Source organism: Coregonus clupeaformis, chromosome 28 (genome assembly GCF_020615455.1).
Source record: "Coregonus clupeaformis isolate EN_2021a chromosome 28, ASM2061545v1, whole genome shotgun sequence".
Classification (NCBI taxonomy): domain Eukaryota; kingdom Metazoa; phylum Chordata; class Actinopteri; order Salmoniformes; family Salmonidae; genus Coregonus; species Coregonus clupeaformis.
Window position 1 is genome coordinate 22093557 of NC_059219.1, and position 19027 is coordinate 22112583.

Sequence of the window (19027 nt, forward strand, 5' to 3'; positions counted from 1 at the left end):
ATTACACACACACACACACACACACACAGTAGCACTCGTACACTAAGCACACCACAAATACTGTACACACACAGACACACTTCACATACTGTACTCATTATACACACTCATAGGCAAATTCCCTGAAATAGACACACGCACAACTGCACAGACTGACTGTGTCTAATACAGAGTGATGGTGTCACGTTACAGTCATTCCTGGCTGCCATGCTGATTAAGTCATGGAGCCTTGAACTCCACAAAGCCTACTCTATACACAGACACACACAGAGGAACACGAGTTCAGCTACCATAACAGAACAAACTTTACCTTGTAATGTAACTTTACATAGTGGGGCCTAGTGGAGTGAGCACACTGTTCTGACAGGCACATTCTTTACATTCCCTCACAGTGCTGTACAGACCATCATATCTCAACCCGCGTAGCACACAGTGACAGCACAGTGACAGTAGAGTACAGTGTCTTTTGACTCTGGTTCACTAGTTCAGCTAACACTGTGGGGCTCTGGAGCTTTAGGAAGTCATGGGAACCTTGTTAGCAAACAGCCAAGAGGCTGAAGAAAAAAGTGCTTCTACATCTGCATTGCTTGCTGTTTGGGGTTTTAGGCTGGGTTTCTGTATAGCACTTTGTTACATCTGCTGATGTAAAAAGGGCTTTATAAATACATTTGATTGATCTAGCTGCAGGTAAAGTTACATCACAAGGAGGGTTTGTTCTGTTATGGTACAGTAGCAGAACTCATGTAACGTGTGTGTGTGTGTCGGCTGCTGTATGTTGGTGTGTGTTAGTGCTGATAGTCTCAGGACTCTTTTGGAGGGTCTTGGGTGGCAGTGTGTGTCAGCAGCTGTTTGACTGGCACTGGTTGAAGATGACACTGGTGTGCAGATAAATTATTAACCTTGTGAAGGCTTGGTCGTCTTGACCTCAAGTGGGGTTAAAGTGGTATTGGGAGGAGGTAGTGAGATAAGGGGAAATATGGCTGAGAGGCAGGCGACTCTCTTGAATGGCTTCCTTTCCTAGTCTAATTTCCTAGCCATTCTGCCTTCACGTGTAATTTCCAGCCAAATCAGAGGACATGGAGATAATGGAGAGGAAAGGAGACTAGCTGAAAGCGTTGAGAAGCCTGAACTGGAGGCGGGAATGTTTATCTTCCTGACTTCTTAACCCTCACTCAGGTGAAGAGGAGGAATGTCACACCTGGAGCGACCTGGACATGGGTCGGTACGGCCCGGTGCGAGATTTACACCCTCTCCCCTGGATTTTCAAGGGCCAGCGAGAGCTCACCGGACGCCGCCGGAACCGCAACACTTTCCAGGGCTTGGGCCCCTCTCTCGGGGCGAACCCATTCCAGGGCGCCCTGCCCTTCACAAAGAAAAGAGAACTCTCCCTGGGGCTCCCGCCAGCTGCTCCGGGATCGGTCGCGTTACTGCACTGGACGCCTCGCGGCGCCCGTCTCCGCCACTCCAGATTTGGGGATCTGAACCCGACTCCCTTCCGAACGGCGTTCGCCCATCTCGTAGGACCGACTGACCCATGTTCAGCTGCTGTTCACATGGAACCCTTCTCCACTTCGGCCTTCAAAGTTCTCGTTTGAATATTTGCTACTACCACCAAGATCTGCACCCGCGGCGCCCTAGGCTTCCGTGCTCACCGCGACGGCCCTCCTACTTGTCGCGGCATAGCCCTCGAGGCTCCCGTGGCCGGCGACGGCCGGGTATGGAAGCACCGCTGGCTGGCCCAGTGGGAACAGAACAGGGACCGTGGGATGCAACAACCACCTGTGCTGGCCTGGGTGTCTCTGGGATGACCCCTAGGGGCACCTGGTGGGCACACCTGTTTTCTAGGGCTTTATGGTTTAGAGGTGGGGCCTGGGGCGGGTCGTGAGAAAGGGGAGGATCAATAGGAAAAGAGAGAGATGAGGGAATGGATAACGGTGGGAAAAAAGACAGTGAAGTGATAAACCATTGAAGCTTGCGAGGATGAAATAATTGATATGCTCTTTATGTTGTTGGAATACACTTTTAGATAACTTAGGCATTTTGCTGCTTTAATGTTCACATCCATCTTGCGTGTGTATCTGTGTTTGTGTGTCCCCTCAGTTCGTGTCCCTCTCCTATCTCTGTCCTGTGGAATGTGAACTATTCCAGCTGTTCCTTGCGAAGAGGAAGCCCGTGTTTTGGGGACACAGTCACACATTCCCTGTTGTGCTCCTCTGACTGGCTGTCCTGAGTCTTCCGGAAGCAGCTCGTTAGCCCTTGTTAGTGTGGTATGGCTTTAAAGGAGAAGTAAACAGCTAGATGGGTAACTGTAAGGCTGAGAGGGCTGGTGGGAGGATGATGCTTCAGGAAGAGAGGATGGAGGTGCTGACAGTTATTGACTTGACTGTCAGACTACAGAGGGTTCAATAACAGCACCGGTGTGGCCTTCTGCTCCTCCCTCACACAGAGGGATGAGACAACGAAGCACAGAGGAGAAGAGGAGTCTTTTATCTTTTCAAAGGGTCGTCATGCAAAACTGAGAGATTGCTAAAGCTGGTTAAAGGGTAGCGGTCTACGCAACCCCAAAGGGTTGTGTTTAACTGGCTAAGAGCATGTGTGTGTGTTTAGGGGTGAGGTCTGGGTCATGTTGGAGTCTGTCCCGTTCATCTCTCCATTTGACACAGGGATAATGTATAGCCTAGTCCGTGCACATCTTCTTATCTCCCCTCTCACACACACACACACACACACAGTGCTTTTTGTCCCTTTCCAACCCCCCTTGCTGCACACAGATGACACTGTCGTGTCTGGGCGCCAGTTCAAACCCTGTGTGTGTGTCAAGCCACTCACTATGGGGCTCTGATAACACATTTTCCTGCTTTATTCTGTGGGTTGTTTGTATTTATGATCAGAAAGGCTCTGACTTTGCTGATTGCTACATTATTGAGGAAAAATGTATGACTGAGATATGTGGTTGTCCCACCTAGCTACAGTATCTTAAGATGAATGCACTAACTGTAAGTCGCTCTGGATAAGAGCATCTACTAAATGACTAAAACGTCAAATGTAAAAAGGGAGAGAGGGAGGGAGCACGTTCCTGTGTGGTGTTTATGCTTGTCTGTGTATAATGGCAGGCCTGTCCTCTGTACAACACACTGTGTATTCAGCTGTGAGAGTCTGCAGTACCCAGACCTAAAAATAACCCCCCTTATTGCCCCTCTCCTCCTCTTCTCCTCCCTCCCCCTTTCACCCATTCCCTCTTTCCTTCGCTATCCCCAACTCCCCACTCTTCTTATCTCCTTTCTCTTTCACTCTCGCTCTCTCGCTCTCTCTCTCTCGCTCTCTCTCTCTCTCTCTCTCACGCTCTCTCTCTCTCTCGCGCTCTCTCTCTCTCTCTCTGCTTCCTCTCTCTCAGCTTCCTCTCTCTCAGCTTCCTCTCTCCACTCTCACACTGAAGGAGATATTACAGCATTTGGGACATGGGTATTTCTGTCTCTGTTTGCGCAAGGGCCTTTAATGTACACACACGCACACGTCTATTACCCGTTAGCGCTGTTCTTTCAGCTCATCCCTCCAGGGTCAGTCACGCTGAAACTCTTTTTATCTCCTTACACTGAGAGGTGTGTGTGTGCGTGCATGTTGGGCAGGGCTCAGTTCCAGTCAACCAGTATGATGGATGTCTTGCAGCAGCGTTTTGGGCTAACACATCCCATTACATCACTGTGAATGGTTGCTCCCTGGCAGCACTGGTTTATGGTTATTGGTGGCAGCAGTCATTACCTCTCAGCCAGTTGGCTCGTGTGGGTTTTGGGAGGTCAGGGGTCACAGGTTGTCATAGTGATATGACCGACCTCTCACCCCTGAGTCTGGCTGCAGGTCAAAAGATCAGAGGGGAGGCAGTGTTATAGCTCTAATGGCAGTATTCCATTATTTATGTTGCTACCTCATCTGTGTGTTTGGGTAGGCTGGCTAAGATAAGGCTGAGTTTGGTTAAGGGAAGTGTGTGTGTGTGTGTGTGTGTGTGTGTGATAAGGCAAGGTTTGGGTTAGGGGTGTGGAGGGGGAGTGATGAGAGAGGGAGGGGATTTGATTAATGCCTCTGGCATTCCCTGGGTTAACCGGGTTGCGTTGATTGTATTCGATTTGGAACCGGGCTGCCTCCAGAGGGGTGGACTACAAAGCAGGATCAATGAGTTAGCCAGTGAAGTTGGCTCAACAAAATTGACATAGGTTAAGCACGTGGAGTAATGAGTAGGATTCTGTTTTCCCGTCCAAAAGTGATTGCTTTTGATATAAAACCTTTATCTGCCTTCCCAATGAAAACTAGTTTGAAAATTCTGACATATATTTTATGGAAAATATATGTATGTTTCTGAATGATGCATCATGCTGCGTTGTTGACAACATGACTGAGCGGCGCAGATTACTGCTTGATTTTTAGAAAGGCCCTCCTCCCTCACTACTTTTTCCCGTTCACATGACAGGCCATAGCCCGGTGCACCGCGATTCAGCTTAATGGAACTCCCTCAGGGTCCAGGAACGGGTGTAATGCTGTGTGTGGGTGAGTGCTGGGAAGTATCTTCTAGTCTACATGTCTTTTGATCCAATTCATCTGAGGACAGTGGTGGTTTTGGTTAGTAAGGCACACCTGCAAGATGAGGGAACCCATCTGGCACTGGTGTGTGTGTGTGTGTGTGTGTGTACACTGCTGTACCCCCTTTTCTCTTACACAGGTGTATGTGGTGGCCTACAGGAGTCTGTGACTGTCTGTGATCTTTATCTCATAGGGGTGATGTCAGCTAGCCCAGGGCTAAGCCTGTAACTATAGACCGTCACTCACCTCTCTGTACACAGCAGACACATAGAACAGGTAGGGCTGGGTGATATGGCCTAAAAATCATATCTCCATTTTATTTTATTTATAAAAAATGTTTTACTTATGGGCGATTCACTATATATATATATATATCTCAACAACAACAAAAAAGAATCTCTGAAATAAGCTTTGTTGTACAATTTAAAGGTCAATACACTGTATTTCAAACAGTCAGCAATAATGTCAATTCAGGGATTGTAAAATTATACCTAGGCTAAATGTTAGCCTTCCACACCCATAAGACCCACTAATAATTGTATTATTTTATCAAAATAGTTTAACCTGCTTTTTTTTGCAATAATCACTGATCTGGCTTTCAAGTCTGTCAATGAAAATGCCTTTTCTGTTAACATTTTTACCAGAACCATCTACAATGCACATCCCCCAATAAACAATCTCTCAAGCACAAGCCCACGTGCTAGTGAGTAGCCAGCTAAACTTTATATTTCAAGTCTAGCCAACTTGGATCTATTTGCTTGCTAACAAAGTAGAACAGTTGAACTGTTATGAATACACCCTCCTGTCTGTCTCCAACTGTTTGAACAACATAGCCTGTTCACTTTGTTTAGATATTGAAATCTTACCTGGATAGGAATATGCTTATTTCTCAGAATGAGAACGAGTTGCCAATTCCTGATATCAATGTGTATTTTTATGCTCATTGCACATAAGTCTGTGGCTAAAATGCTGCTAGCGGAATGTGGTACCGCAATGCCGTGCGCGACAAACTAAGCATACATTTTCCACAATCATGTTCATTGATACTCTCGTTTTAGTAGGGTCTGCTCTGTTCAACATTTTGGGAGCTGAGACATAAAAATGGTATCGTTAGAAAGGTTAAGTTATCGTCTATTACAGTAAAATTATGTCTAAGCGTTTCGGTGTCCATATGACCGATTTCTGTTGGACCAAACCTCAAATGCAAATAGCGTGTTTAAACTGCTTGTTGTCAGAGAGGAAGAAGTTCTTTCATCTTTGTTGTTGTGAGTGGCAGGGGGAGGGGCTTGGTGTCTGTGTGCCAGTGGGAAGGTGCACAGTGCACACAGCACAGAAGGCACCAAGGAGACTAGACCAAAAAGACTCAGAACGCTCATAAAAACAAACAAAAATAGCCTTCTTGCAATACAGGCATTTGGAACATCGCGCTAAAACCAAAATTCTAATTAATTTGATAAATCGCCCAGCCCTAAAAACAGGTAGTAGGCCTTTGCCTCAGGGGTGTGGTTGAATAGCTTATCACAGTGTTAACCATTTTAGCCTCGGGTCAAATTATTAAATGTAATCCATAGAATGGTCCTTTTGGAGGAAGGATTGTTGACATGTATTTGACATTTGTATCTAAAAGCATAATTGAGAACTAATTAATCAAAGTTGGCATATTAAATTTTGGCCTTACCCATGCCTCCTTTAAGACAACAGAATGTTTCATCTGTAGGTGGCACAAAGCGAAAGTTGGTGTCATATGAAGCTTTACCGCTGCTCTGTAATATGAATAGTATTTTTATTTCACACAAATGTACATAAATATAAATATTGAAAACTATCTTTTAGATTTGGCAATTTTTAAAACTATTGTTGAACATAATATACTCTACTGGAATATCAGTTTCAGCGTGGGATCTCTGCTAGTTTTAAAGTTATAGCCCATTTTTATAGAGAGATTGGCACAATAGGCAATGTAACCAATCACGGCCCTCCTTTTACTTGTATCATTACACATCCTGCACATCACCAGCAGAAGGCGACCATTTTGAATCCATTTTCACATTCACTCTGTTGGTAATGCTTACAAATTGGATCATAACAAAAGTAGATAGAGATCCCACTCTGGAACTTTTGATATGCCCGTAGAGTATATTATGTTCAACAATACATTTGTATTTTTCTATATTCATGTTTATATTTTTTAAAATTCATAAATTAATGTAAAAATGTGTTTATTGAAATCAAAATACTATTCATATTACAGAGCAAGCGGTAAAGCTTCATATGACACCAATTGTTGCTTTGTAGCGCCTACAGATGAAACATTATGGCGTCTTAATGTAGGCCAACTTTGATGAATTATTTCTTAGTTATGCTTTTATATACAAATGTCAAACATACGTCAACAACTTCCTCCAAAGGACCCTTCAATGGATAAAATTGTGAACATTTCGAAATCATGGTATTTTTTTTGTCCTGGTTTCGTAATGAATTACAGTACAGCTCTGTCTCTGTTTCTCTCTGATCTCTGTTCTCTTTCACTCTTTCTTTCTCTGTTCTAGTTTGTACCTTCCTCAGCTAACAGTACATGCCTGGAGTTACCCTGGTGATGTCATGCCTCTTACACAAAGACACCATTCTGTTCTTCTCACTCAAAATATGCTAACTTTCTATTTTCCCCGCTCTCTCTATCCCTCGCTTGCTCTCGCTCGCTCTCGCTTTCACACTCTCTCACACACACACACACACACACATAAACACACACACACACACACATCAATACACACATCATTCCATTTTTCTTTTTCTTTTCCATTTTCAATTGAATATTAATTTGACCATATCATATTTCCTAGTTACTTGACAAAGAGTGGGAGTGAGACTGGAGAGAAAAGAGCAGCCAGCCAGAGAGAGTTCTGGGATAGTCTAGACCTCGTAGTCTTTTGGAAGTAGAATATAGACTCTGGGGCCTTGGTCACCATGGTGACGAGGAGTTCAGGGTCTAGAGAGAGACAAAAGGGAGAGAGAGAAAAGTTGCTGTTCTTATTCAACTTCAAGGCAGATTTCCCTAAATGGGGGTGGAACTACTGTATCTTTAGGGACATGACTTCAAGGGAGCTGTCTTAGTTGTCAAATTTTAAGGAATTTAAGGATGTGAGTGTGTGTATTAGTCTTAATTAGGCCTTGTCATCTGCCGTCTCTCCCCCGCCTGCTCTTTGAAGTCTCCTCCTCTTCGCTGAGCTCTGGCCTACCCACGATACACTGGGGGATCCCCAGAAGGACAGGCTAAGGGGAACAAGGGGAGATCTGAGGGAGTGCCTGGTTTGGGTTTGGAATGTGGGTCAGGACTTCACAGAAGAATGTATAGACTGTGTGTGTGTGTGCCTGCTTGCGCATGTATGCTTTTTTGAAGGGATGCTGATAAGAGAGTGGGGGAGAGACGAGGGAGATGGTGGGGGACACCGGCACAGAGCCCATCAGCCAGTGTGTTGGATTGTGTTTGATGGGGAGTTCTCTGTGCGTTCCCTTTCACATCATTCAGATATGCCAGATGGGCTCTGTGCCCCCCCCCACTCCCTATACCCAGTCCCCCAGCCCTGTCACATGAGCTCTCTTTGTTTTGGTGTGACCCAGAGATGATACCAGTCTCTGTTACACCCCTCTGTATCTGAGACAAAGACTGCTTATCTCATACACAGAGCTTGTACATAGGGCTACACAATGAATTATATTTTAATCAAAATTGCAATATTGACAAGATAGCATAGCAGTGCGGTCGTGTTCTCTTGTGTGTCCATGTAAATAGCCTGTTTTTTGTATTTTTTTTGTATTTCACGTATATATTTCCCTATCACACTTTTCATCCTTCTACTAAATATACTTTCCTGCAACCCGCCTCACTCAATGTGGAACGGATTCTATTATTTACTCACCTTTATCTAAAATATCCAGTTGAAACTAGCCAGCCAGCTAACTAGCTAACTAGCTACTTGCTATTAGCCACCGTCAGAACATCAGATTTTCTGCCGGAATAACTGAATCACTGGACCTTAACACCGGATCTAGCTAGCTGCAACCGAATGGATGTCACTGTAGGCTAATCACCACTGCCCCCGTAGCACCAGTTAGCCTTGAGCCTTGAGCTAGCCCCGGCTATCTACCTCTCTGTCTACCAGACGGGAGTAGCCAGCTAACCAGCTAACCAGCTAACTAGCTACTTGCTATTAGCCACCGTTAGCGGCTTTTTCTCCATTGTCCGTGGCCTGCGCTACCTACCAGCCAGCTCTAGTCTGGACTATTATCGGCCAGTCTGCACTGTCTGCACAGCGAGTTATCGACCCAGAACCTATCGGATTTTCTGCCAGAATCACTGGACCTTTAGCACTGGATAATCGCAACTAGCTAGCTGCAACCATATGAACGTTGTTGTTGGCTAATCAGCCTTGAGCTAGCCTTGAGTCAAGCACATCTCCTGGCTATCTACCTCTCTGTCAACCGGACGGGACCTCCTAGAGTCGACACGGAGCCCTGCCGATCCATCACGACTGGTCTGCCGACGTAATCGTCTGTGGTTTCAACAGGCTTCCCGTTGTGACGACCACGAAGATCCATCTGCTATCCCCGGCCCACTACAACCGTGCTTCCTGCTCGCTGTGCTGAAGCACCAATTTGAACTGCTCTCGGACTCACATATTGCTGTTCACTGGACCTTATGATCACTCAGCTGCACAGCTGATGCCTGCTGGACTGTTCCTTTACACGGTACCCTGTCCTGTTTATTCTGTTTAGCCTCAGCCCAAACTTTATTGCCATTACCAGTTGTTGTCTTAGCTCTCTCTAATAACACCTGTGATTGCTTTATGCCTCTCTCCCATGTCAATATGCCTTGCCTATTGCTGTTCCAGTTAGTTCTTATTATACAATTTCACTGTAGAACCCCAAGTCCCTCTCAAACTGCCTCAAATAGTTCCTTTGTTCCACCCCCCATACACGCCGAGACCGGCTCAATCGGTGCCTCCAGTGATGCTATCTCTTTCATTGTTACCCAACGCTTAGGTTTATCTCCACTGTACTCATATCCTTCCATATCCTTGTCTGTACATAATGCTCTGAATCTATTCTACAACGCCCGGAAATCTGCCCCCTTTATTCTCTGTACCCAACGCACTAGAAGACCAGTTCTTAAAGCCTTTAGCCATATCCTTATTCTAGTCCTCCTCTGTTCCTCTGGTGATGTAGAGGCTAACCCAGGCCCTGCAGCCCCCAGTATCACTCCTACTCCCCAGGAGCTATCATTTGTTGACTTCTGTAACCGGTTTTCTGCACGTTAACATCAGAAGTCTACTTCCTAAGTTTGAGTTATTCACTGCGTTAGCACACTCAGCCAACCCATCTAGATAGAATTGCCAAAGGGGGCGGAGTTGCAATCTACTGTAGAGAGAGCCTGCAGAGCTCTATCATACTATCCAGGTCTGTGCCCAAACAGTTTGAGCTTCTACTTCTAAAAATCCACCTTTCCAGAAATAAGTCTCTCACTGTTGCCGCTTGCTACAGACCCCCCTCAGCCCCCAGCTGTGCCCTGGATACCATATGTGAATTGATTGCCCCCCATTTATCCTCAGAGTTCGTACTGCTTGGTGACCTAAATTGGGATACGCTTAACACCCCAGCCATCCTACAATCCAAACTAGATGGCCTCAATCTCACACAAATTATCAACGAACCTACCAGGTACAACCCTAAATCCGTAAACATGGGTACCCTCATAGATATCATCCTGACTAACTTACCCTCTAAATCAGGGGTGTCAAACGTCCGGCCCGCGGGCCGGATCAGGCCCGCAAACGGGTTTAATCCGGCCCGCGAGATGAGATGGGTTCGAGATGATTTAAAAAATAAAAAATAAAAGACGAAATAAAATAAAATAAAATAAAGATTAAAAAACATTTGTAAAGTATAAAAATGCGCTGCAATTTTTCAATAAACTGCTGTTCCAATTGCGTCCACTGGATGGCAATATTGACAAGATAGCGCAATAGCAATTGTGTTAAGGATGGCGCAATAGCAATTGTGTTAAGCAAGCAAACTGTTTATACCGGGGCAGAGCAAGTAGGTCAAGCACGTGCAGCCAATGAGCTACTTTGTTTTGCCCGCGATATTTATTACGGCTTCTACTTTTAACATTATGTGCTTTGGCACCCTCATTGCCCCAATATGTCTCTGTCAAAAAAGAGAAAAGTGGACGCAGAGTGCAGAGTGTTCCAAGAAAAATGGTAATCCTATTTATTCACAGAATTGAATGGGAAAGCTGTATGTTTGGTGTGTTCAGAGCATGTTGCAGTGCTGAAAGAATATAACCTTCGTCGCCACTATGTGAGTCTTCATGCCGACAAATATGACAACTTTCAAGGACAGCGGAGATGAGAGAAGGTGAATGAACTGTTGGCGGGTCTGAAGAAACAGCAGTCTGTGTTTACTCACAGCCGAGACATCAGTGACGCTGCAGTGAAAGCTAGCTACCTCATTGCTAATGAAATCGCAGTGGCTTCAAAACCATTTAGTGAGGGTGAATTTGTAAAAACATGCATGATGAAGGCAGCGGAGATTGTGTGCCCTGAAAAGCGGCAGGCTTTTGCAAAATCAGCCTGACAAGAAACACAGTTGCAGACAGGATTTCCGATCTTTCAGTGGATTTGGACAGCCAGTTGAAGCAAAAAGTAAAGTCATTTATTGCGTTTTTCGGTTGCAATTGATGAAGCACGGACATTACAGATGTTGCCCAACTGGCCATTTTCATCCGCGGAGTTGATGACACATTGACCGTCACCGAGGAGTTCGTGGAGTTGGTGCCGATGACAGATACAACGACAGCAGCTGATATTTTTACCGCACTCGTCGGCGCGCTGGACAGGGTCGGAGTGGACTGGTCCCGCGCTGTCAGCCTGGCTACAGATGGTGCGCCCTCAATGATCGGGAAAAAAGCAGGCGTTGTGAGAAAGTTCAGAGAGAAAGTGCAATCTGCAAATGGAGGACGTGATTTTTTGACTTTTCACTGTATTTTGCACCAGGAGGCTTTGTGTTGCAAGTCATTAAAGATGGATAACGTCATGAAGGTGGTCATCCAAACTGTTAATTTCATCCGATCCAGAAGCCTGAATCACCGTCAGTTTGACAGCCTTCTCAGAGAGAAAGACCACATCTATGGCCTGCCATACCACACTGAGGTAAGATGGTTAAGCCGAGGTGCTGTGCTGAGGCGTTTCTTTGATTTACGAGAAGAAATTGAACAGGTCATGGAAGAAAAGGGCAAACCAGTGTTAGAATTTCATTCCGCAGAATGGATGCAGGACCTTGCATTTATGGTGGATGTTACAGAGCACCTGAATAACTTGAACAAACAGCTGCAAGGGCGCAACAAAGTTGTCACGCAGTATTATGACAGCATACGTTCTTTCAAGTTGAAGCTGTCATTGTGGGAGACACAACTTGCCGGTGGTGATGCAGCTCACTTCCCCTGTCTGAAAAATGTGTGCGCGACCCAACATGTGGCAGACATGAAGCGGTTCAAAGATAAAATAACGGGACTGTTACGGGAGTTTGAGCAACGCTTTCAGATTTATGTTTATATGTTTTTATGTTGATGTGCTATTGTTTTTAATTGATTTTATTTTATTTGTATATTTAACCTATTCTTGACTCTGTGGTTCTTGTACTTGTTTGGGGAACAGGATTTCATTATTTTTATCTACATTTCTGCCTGAGAAATGACACCCTGATATAGTTCTGTGATCTGTGAAACAGTTCTGTTAATCACTGAGGCATTGTGTGCTTGTGTGTTCTTTGTCCTCAGAACTTTCAAATAACTTGGGTGTTTTATGATTAATAGTGATGTTGTGCTTTTGGACACTGTCCTCAGGCTCCAGCTTTATGTTTATGTTTTTATGTTGATGTGCTATTGTTTTTAATTGATTTTATTTTATTTGTATATTTAACCTATTCTTGACTCTGTGGTTCTTGCACTTGTTTGGGGAACAGGATTTCATTATTTTTATTTACATTTCTGCCTGAGAAATGACACCCTGATATAGTTCTGTGATCTGTGAAACAGTTCTGTTAATCACTGAGGCATTGTGTGTTTGTGTGTTCTTTGTCCTCAGAACTTTCAAATAACTTGGTGTTTTATGATTAATAGTGATGTTGTGCTTTTGGACACTGTCCTCAGGCTCCAGCTTTATGTTTATATGTTTTTATGTTGATGTGCTATTGTTTTTAATTGATTTTATTTTATTTGTATATTTAACCTATTCTTGACTCTGTGGTTCTTGCACTTGTTTGGGGAACAGGATTTCATTATTTTTATCTACATTTCTGCCTGAGAAATGACACCCTGATATAGTTCTGTGATTGGAAACATTCTGTGAATCACTGAGGCATTGTGTGTTTGTGTGTTCTTTTTCCTCAGAACTTTCAAATAACTTGAGGTGTTTTATGATTAATAGTGATGTTGTGCTTTTGGACACTGTCCTCAGGCTCCAGCTTTATGTTTATATGTTTTTATGTTGATGTGCTATTGTTTTTAATTGTTTTTATTTTATTTGTATATTTAACCTATTCTTGACTCTGTGGTTCTTGCACTTGTTTGGGGAACAGGATTTCATTATTTTTATCTACATTTCTGCCTGAGAAATGACACCCTGATATAGTTCTGTGAAAACAGTTCTGTTAATCACTGAGGCATTGTGTGTTTGTGTTCTTTTTCTTTAGAATTTTCAAATAAACTTGATGTGTTTTATGATTAATAGTGTTGTTGTGCTTGTACTATTTTGGACACACTGTCCTCAGGCTCCAGCTTTATGTTGTATGTTGATCGTATTAAAACAAAGAAAACAATCTGAAGTTGTTGTTTTTAAGTTATATATACCATGATTTTTCTGGTCCGGCCCACTTGGGAATAGATTTTCCTCCATGTGGCCCCTGAGCTAAAATGAGTTTGACACCCCTGCTCTAAATACACCTCCGCTGTCTTCAACCAGGATCTCAGCGATCACTGCCTTATTGCCTGCGTCCGTAACGGGTCCGCGGTCAAACGACCACCCCTCATCACTGTCAAACGCTCCCTAAATCACTTTAGCGAGCAGGCCTTCCTAATTGACCTGGCCCAGGTATCCTGGATGGATATAGATCTCATTCCGTCTGTAGAGGATGCCTGGTTGTTCTTTAAAATAAATAAACATGCCCCATTCAAAAAATACAGAACTAAGAACAGATATAGCCCCTGGTTCTCCTCAGACTTGACTGCCCTTGACCAGCACAAAAACATCATGTGGCGTACTGCATTAGCATCAAATAGCCCCCGCGATATGCAACTTTTCAGGGAAGTCAGGAACCAATATACACAAGCAGTTAGGAAAGCAAAGGCTAACTTTTTCAAACAGAAATTTGCATCCTGTAGCACTAACTCCAAAAAGTTTTGGGACACTGTAAAGTCCATGGAGAATAAGAGCACCTCCTCCCAGCTGCCCACTGCACTGAGGCTAGGACATACTATCACCACCGATAAATCTACAATAATCGAGAATTTCAACAAGCATTTTGCTACGGCTGGCCATGCTTTCCACCTGGCTACCATTACCCCGGCCACCAGCTCTGCACCCTCCGCTGCAACTTGCCCATGCCCCCCCGCTTCTCCTTCACACAAATTCAGACAGCTGATGTTCTGAAAGAGCTGCAAAATCTGGACCCCTACAAATCATCTGGGCTAGACAATCTGGACCCTTTCTTTCTAAAACTAGCCGCCGAAATTGTCGCAACCCCTATTACTAGCCTGTTCAACCTTTATTTCGTAACGTCTGAGATCCCCAGAGATTGGAAAGCTGCCGCGGTCATCCCCCTCTTCAAAGGGGGTGACACTCTAGATCCAAACGGTTACAGACCTATATCCATCCTGCCCTGCCTTTCGAAAGTATTTGAAAGCCAAGTTAACAAACAGATCACCGACCATTTCGAATCCCACCGTACCTTCTCCGCTACGCAATTCGGTTTCCGAGCTGGTCATGGGTGCACCTCAGCCACGCTCAAGGTCCTAAACGATATTATAACCGCGATCGATAATAGACAGTACTGTGCAGCCGTCTTCATCGACCTGGCCAAGGCTTTCGACTCTGTCAACCACCGCATTCTTATTGGCAGACTAAATAGCCTTGGTTTCTCAAATGACTGCTTCACCTGGTTCACCAACTACTTCTCAGATAGAGTTCAGTGTGTCAAATCGGAGGGCCTGTTGTCTGGACCTATGGCAGTCTCTATGGGGGTGCCACAGGGTTCAATTCTTGGGCCGACTCTTTTCTCATTGTATATCAATGATGTCGCTCTTGCTGCTGGTGACTCTCAGATCCACCTCTACGCAGACGACACCATTTTGTATACATCTGGACCTTCATTGGACACTGTGTTAACAAACCTCCAAACGAGCTTCAATGCCATACAACACTCCTTCAGTAGCCTCCAACTGCTCTTAAACACTAGTAAAACTATATGCATGCTCTTCAATCGAAGGCTGCTGGCACCCGCCCACCCGACTAGAATCACTACTCTCGACGGGTCTGACCTAGAGTATGTGGACAAATACAAATACCTAGGTGTCTGGTTAGACTGTAAACTCTCCTTCCAGACTCACATTAAGAATCTTCAATCCAAAGTTAAATCTAGAATCGGCTTCCTATTTCGCAAAACAAAGCCTCCTTCACTCATGCTGCCAAACATGCCCTCGTAAAACTGACTATCCTACCGATCCTTGACTTCGGCGATGTCATTTACAAAATAGCCTCCAACACTCTATTCAGCAAATTGGATGTAGTCTATCACAGTGCCATCCGTTTTGTCACCAAAGCCCCATATACTACCCACCACTGTGACCTGTACGCTCTTGTTGGCTGGTCCTCACTGCATATTCGTCGCCAAACCCACTAGCTCCAGGCCATCTATAAATCACTGCTAGGCAAATCCCCGCCTTATCTTAGCTCATTGGTCACCATAGCAATACCCACCCGTAGTATGCGCTCCAGCAGGTATATCTCACTGGTCATCCCCAAAGCCAACACCTCCTTTGGCCGCCATTCCTTCCAGTTCTCTGCTGCCAATGACTGGAACGAATTGCAAACATCTCTGAAGCTGGAGACTCTTATCTCCCTCACTAACTTTAAGCATCAGTTGTCAGAGCACCTTACCGATCACTGCACCTGTACACAGCCCATCTGAAATTAGCCCACCCAACTACCTCATCCCCATATTGTTATTTATTTTGCTCATTTGCACCCCAGTATCTCTATTTGCACATCATCTCTTGCACATCTATCATTCCAGTGTTAATACTAATTGTAATTATTTTGCACTATAGCCTATTTATTGCCTTACCTCCATAACTTGCTACATTTGCACACAATGTATATATATTTTCTGTTGTATTTTTGACTTTATGTTTTGTTTTACCCCATATGTAACGCTGTGTTGTTGTTTTTATCGCACTGCTTTGCTTTATCTTGGCCAGGTCGCAATTGTAAATGAGAACTTGTTCTCAACTGGCTTACCTGGTTAAATAAAGGTGAAATAAAAAATAATAATAAAAAAAGTGCAATATCCATATCTCGAGGCTGATTATTGTTTTTTAAACATCATGAATATAACATTCAAATGTAATAAGGGTCCCCTGGAAAACTCTGACCAGCACTTTGGTTCCTACCCTGTCGCAACAACTTCTACAGGTCTTTTTCATTAGTTGTCATGCCAAACAACACCAACCATAGTCGTAATACTCATTTTATTTATATGATTCCAACAGTTCAGCCTATTGTTTTGATCTAAATCACAAGTAAAATCACAATCGCAATATTTGGTTAAATTATTTTTGCCCATATCGTGCAGCCCTACCTGTACAGCAGACTTCCCCAACTGGTGGCCCGTGGGTGATTTTATTTAGCCCCCCAAGTTTTCTGAGCAAAAATAAAAAGGTAGATATGTTTCTTTTTTAATTGTTGGATATAAAAGACTGTACAAACACCAGCAAATCAACTCCAAGTGATTTTAATTTCGGAAATCTGTTCCGAAGTATTCCCACGCATGTATAAATTATATACTGAGTGTACAAAACATTAAGAACACCCGTTCTTTCCATGACATAGACTGACCAGGTGAATCCAGGTGAAAGCTATGAACCCTTATTGATGTCACTTGTTAAATACACTTCAATCAGTATAGATGAAGGGGAGGCGACAGGATAAAGAAGGATTTTTAAGCATTGAGACAAGGATGTTGTATGTGTGACATTCAGAGGGAGAATGGGTTTACAGTAAGTGCCTTTGAACAGGGTATGGTAGTAGGTGCCAGGCACACCGGTTTGTGTCAAGAACTGCAACGCTGCTGGGTTTTTTACACTCCACTGTTTCCCGTGTGCATCGAATGGTCCACCACCCAAAGGACATCCAGCTAACTTGACACAACTGTGGGACATGGGCCAGCATCCCTGTGGAACGCTTCGACACCTTGTAGTCCATGCCCTGACAAATTTAGGCTGTTCTGAGGTAAAGGGAGGGAGAAGGTGTTCTTAATGTTTTCTACACAGTGTATGTGATCTTATATAATGTAAGCAAGGTTTTAAATGATTATGTTTTAGTCAAATATTATATCTGTTTGGGCTTCTTGTGGTCAATTTGCAGTCTACAAATTATTTGAAATTATGTTCCGGCCCCCTGACCATCCTGCTCAAGACAAAATCGGACTGCAGCTGAATCTAGTTGATGATCCCTGCTGTACAGTGTGTGTGTGTGAGTGAGTGCAACCACTACAGAGAGAGTGAGTTAGAGAATGAGATGTAGTGAGAGAAAGGGAGGGAGAGAGAGTTCTCTTATGTAAAATAGCGAGGGTAAGAGTTTTCTCCCTGTGCGGCTGATACAGGTTCTGAAACCTGTCCAATGGGAACATCTAATCTAGTAACTCTATATCTGCGCTGCATGGTGGCAGAGAGGGAAATGCTCTAGTTAGTGGAGATGGGACCAGCAGCATTATTGTTGGATATTAAAGACTGCCCAACACACACACACACACACACACACACACTGGAGGACAGCTGTGGCTTCCTTGGCCCTCAATTCTTCTCATATTTCCTTGCCAACTGAGGTTATGCAGCAGGAAAGGGAGTATGTGTGTGTGTGTATCACATCCCACAGCAACAGAAACAACCTTGGTCTCAGCAACCCAATCCTCCACAGCCTGCTCACTTTCCTAGCCTGTCTGCCCAAGGACAGTGATGCTCTGAGGGGCAGACACAGGCATACTCAGCCTCAGCCACATGGCCAGGCCTGTGTCCTGCACTCTGCTCATTGGCACAAGGAAAGACCAAGGAAAGAGTTGTTGGGATGGTAACAGAACATGTCAGTAACATTAGTATCATAGCCTTATTGGCATCAAACTGTGTGTGTGTGTGTGTGTGTGTGTGTGATGAAGACCACGAGTGTGGCTGATAAGATAAATGGAGAATGTTCTGTTGGAAAATCCCAGTAGTGAACTCCGAACACACTCTCTTCCCTTACTGCTCTCTCTCTCTCTCTCTCTCTCTCTCTCTCTCTCTCTCTCTCTCTTCCCCTCCTGCTCACTTTGTTTTTCCCTCTCTCTCTCTTTCCCTCCTGCTCACTCTGTTTTTCCCTCTCTCTCTCACCCTCCTGCTCACTGTTTTTCCATCTCTCTCTCTCTCTCTCTCTCTCTCTCTCGCTCTCTCTCTTTCCCTCCTGCTCACTCTGTTTTTACCCCTCTCTTTCCCTCCTCCCTGTTTTTACCTCTCTCTCTTACCCTCCTGCTCACTCTGTTTTTCCCTCTCTCTCTCACCCTCCTGCTCACTCTGTTTTTCCCTCTCTCTCTCTCTCTCTCTCTCTCTCTCTCTCTCGCTCTCTCTCTTTCCCTCCTGCTCACTCTGTTTTTACCCCTCTCTTTCCCTCCTCCCTGTTTTTACCTCTCTCTCTTACCCTCCTGCTCACTCTGTTTTTACCTCTTTCCCTCCTGCTCTCTGTTTTTACCTCTCGATCTCTTTCCCTCCTGCTCGATGTTTTTACCTCTCTCTCTTCTCTCCTGCTCTCTGTTTTTACCTCTCTCTCTTCTCTCCTCTTTTCCTTTCCTTATCAATTCAATTTCAATTCAATTTAAGGGCTTTATTGGCATGGGAAACGTATGTTAACATTGCCAAAGCAAGTGATGTAGATAAAACAATAAATATTAACAGTAAACATTACACTCAGAAGTTTCAAAAGAATAAAGACATTTCAAATGTCATATGTATATATACAGTGTTGTAACAATGTGCAAATAGTTAAAGTACAAATGGGAAAATAAATAAACATAAATATGGGTTGTATTTACAATGGTGTTTGTTCTTCACTGGTTGCCCTTTTCTTGTGGCAACAGGTCACAAATCTTGCAGCTG

General features: G+C 44.2%; 1 protein-coding gene and 1 long non-coding RNA gene across 2 annotated transcripts in view; one reads left to right on the forward strand and one right to left on the reverse strand.

The window, feature by feature from the left end:
• Nucleotides 1–19027, forward strand: part of LOC121559138 (cyclin-dependent kinase 17-like) — a 44744-nt gene that overhangs the window by 8969 nt on the left and 16748 nt on the right. The gene's annotated exons all lie outside the window — the stretch shown is intronic.
• On the reverse strand, nt 1519–18541 carry LOC121559139. Its single transcript, XR_005998689.1, has 3 exons — nt 18531–18541; nt 16990–16993; nt 1519–1634 (listed from the first exon to the last, which is right to left on the reverse strand). It is a non-coding gene; the product is annotated as an uncharacterized LOC121559139 (long non-coding RNA).